The sequence below is a fragment of the Crocodylus porosus genome, unplaced genomic scaffold, assembly GCF_001723895.1.
Source record: "Crocodylus porosus isolate Cpor-Errol unplaced genomic scaffold, CroPor_comp1, whole genome shotgun sequence".
Lineage (NCBI taxonomy): Eukaryota > Metazoa > Chordata > Crocodylia > Crocodylidae > Crocodylus > Crocodylus porosus.
This window is the reverse complement of record NW_017728886.1, coordinates 33,323,165-33,326,660: the sequence shown is the minus strand read 5'-3', so window position 1 is coordinate 33,326,660 and position 3,496 is coordinate 33,323,165.

Genomic DNA, 3,496 nt, shown 5'->3' with positions numbered 1-3,496 from the left:
TTCAAACGAATGGGGGCAAAAAAAGAAAACGAAAGGCTTTTCAGGTACACTGCAAAACAATTTTCAAAAGGTATTCCAAAATCAGCATTTTGTGTTATCAAAGGCTTTGTGATTTGATGTAAAATATTGTCTATGACAATATCATCGATATTACTTTTTTCTGTAGATCATAGAATCACAGAATCAAAGAAAATTAGGGTTGCAAGAGACCTCAGGAGGTCATCTAGGCCAACCCCCTGCTCAAAGCAGGACCATCCCCAACTACAGAATCCCAGCCAAGGCTTTGTCTGCCTGGATCTTAAAAACCTCCAAGGATAGCAATTCTACAAACACTCTGGGTAACCTGTTCCAGGGCTTTAATACCCTTTTAGTAAGAATGCTTTTCCTCATATCTAAACTAAACCTCCCTTGCTGCAACTCCAGACTATTGCTCCTTAGTCTGTTATCTACCACTACTGAGAACAGTCTAGTTCCATCCTCTTTGGAACCACCCTTCCGGTAGTTAAAGGCTGCTATTAAATCCTCCACTCCCAGCCCCCACCCCCAGTTTTCTCTTCTCCAGACTAAATAAACCCAGTTCCTTCAGCCTCTCCTCATAAGTCATGTTCCCTAGCCTTTTAACCATTTTCATTGCCCTCCACCAGACTCCAATTTGTCAACGTCTTTTCTGTAGTAGGGGGACCAAAACTGGACACAGTATTGCAGATCTGACCTCACCAGTGCCAAATAGAGGGAATCACTTCCCTTGATCTGCTGGCAGCACTTCTACTAATGCAGCCCAGTATGCCATTAGCCTTTTTAGCAACAAGGGCACACTGTTGACTCATATCCATCTTATTTTTTTACTATAACTTCCAGATCCTTCACTGCAGAGCTGCTGCTTAGCCAGTCAGTCCCCAGCCTGTACTAGTGTATCAGATTCATCTATGCTAAGTGCAGGACTTTGCACTTCTCCTTATTGAACCTCATGAGATTTCTTTTGATCTCATCCTTCAATTTGTCTAGGGCACTCTGAAGGTAAGCCCTACCCTTCAGTGTATCAAATACTCCTCACAGGTTGGTGTCATCCGCAAAGTTGTTGAACATGCACTGCATCCTATTTTCCAGATCACTGATTAAGATATTAACAAAACTGGCCCCAAGACCAACTCCTGGGGCACTCTGCTTGATATTTGTTGCCAACTAGAAAATGAGCCATTGATTACTATCCTTTGAGACTGACAATACAGTCAGCTTTCTATTGGTCCATTCATCCAACCTGGACTTCCTTAGCTTACTTGTGAGAATATTGTGGGATACCATATCAAAAGTCAAGGTATATCACATACACAGATCTCCCCACATCCACAAAACCAGTCTTCTTATCAGAGAAGGCAAACAGGTTAGTCAGGCATGACTTGTCCTTGGTGAATCCATCATTCCGAGATCAACATATATAGCAGGCATCAGTGCTAACAAATGCAGTAAATTGTCTTCCTTAGGTCCCTTATTTTCCTCCCATCCCTGGTCTTCATAAATGGCAAGACAGGGTGTAGTGATTCCATTCCAGAATTACTTACTGCTTAGAGTAAATTCTCCCTATTACAGTGCCATCCTACTTATCCCAAGTTTTTCTCCAGTCCTCAGCACTCAGATTCAGAATCTTTCCCAGTCCAGCACCCAAGCCCTCTCTCACCACATTTTCTTTGCTGCTCTCCTACCTCAGTCCAGTGCTTTCCCAAGACCCCTCATTTTAGAAGGCCTGGGAAGGTCAAATGTTTCTCGGAAACACCAGGCTTTGGAAAAGGCTGAGTGCTGGGGCTGAAAAAGCAACCAAGAAATTGACTCAGACAAAGCCAAAGCAGCTTGAAGAGGTCCATTGACAGTCATGGAGGCCTGATGCTTCATCTTGGATGAAAAATGTCAGAATTTACAAAAGAACAATTTACATTTAGGGGAAAAAAAAACTTCCAAGCAACAGACAAAAATGCAGCTCCCTGGTATAACTGACAGTGCTTCACAGAAAGCGCCATGACTTAAACGGATCCTCTCAAGCCAATAGACACTAGCTGTTGAGTTGGGAGTGTGGCAGATTTACTCTAAGTTGGAGCTGCATCTCTGCAGCATTGTTCCCCTAGTTCCACCCCCAATCCCAGCTCCAGTGCTGTGTCTGGATGGGTGGAGAGAGAAGGTAGGAGAGGGAGCTCATTCTAGGAGTTCCCCAGCTGTGCTAGAGTGGGGGGGACAGGTGGATTAGAGCACCCCACACTCTACCCACCCTACCTTCCAGCACCAGCTGGGCAACCCCCAGAATGAGCTCCCTCCACTCTCTTTCCCCACTCCCAATCCGAAAACAGCACTAGAAGCACAGCAGCTCAGTCCTGCTCCTGGTGCACAAAGACATAACTTACTATGGGTGCTCTGCTTTGGAACACCTTCATCTGAACCTTCATGTAATGCAGGTTTAGATTTTTGTGGGATTAGGCCCTTTTAAAGTGCTCTGCAGACATTCAGCTATGTTTTGTCATGACTGCAGAGCAGGGCAATGTGAAACAGCTATGTTTCATTTCAGATTCAGCCATTTCAGAGCCCAGTGATTCGCTTTGGCATTTCAGATCACTGTTCCATTTAGATTCAGCCAAATCTGTTTTGCAGTGTTGATGCTTTTTCAGAGATTTGGATTGGCTGGGAAGAGGCAGGCACAGCTGGGTGACTGCAGGTTCTCCTGCAGCTCCTCCAGCTGTGCCTGCCTCTGCCCTGGCAGGGGAAGCCCCAGGAGAAGCCCCCATGGCTGCCTTGCCCAGCCCCAGCCTCCTAGCACTTAAAAAAAAAAAAATCCCACACTCACCAGCTGCAGCAGTGGTGATCAGGGCCCCTGCAAGCTCATGGCAAAGCCCCCCCAGGCAGCAGCTGCACACTGTCTGGGAGCTGGGGCCTCGGGGGCTGAGAGAGTGCCCTGAAAAAGGGAAAGTCTCCTGGGAAGGTGGGGAATCTGTCCAGTTCTCATTATAAGTGTAGGGGCTGAGAGCCTGTAATAACGGGGCTCTCTTGATCTGTATCAGTGTAACTTGCAACTTTGTTTACAGCTCTCAGACTGAGGGCAGTCTGTTCTGTTCTCTCTCTCTCACTGTTTTCTTACCTGCTGTTGTAAATAATCTTGTAATTATTGTAAATATTGTCATTGTCTGTTATTATTAATACAGTCCTATGGTTTCCAGTTTAATTAGAGTATGCTTATTTGTTTTTTGTGGTGGGGTAGCTCTGGGCTGCAAGTGAACACCCTGCTGAGAGTTACCCACTGGGGCTGTGCAAATATTTGGGTGTTGATTCAATTTGAAGGAGATTTGGCCCAATTCGGTGGCCAAACTTCCAAATCCAAATTGAATCAGGGGACGAATAGAAAGGTCTGGATTGATTTAAAGCTCTCTGAATCTTCAGAAAAGATTCAGAGAGCTTCAGTGATTTGGGTATTCCCTGCCTACAGCAGGGAGCTGGAGCCAGACATAGAGCTGGTAAG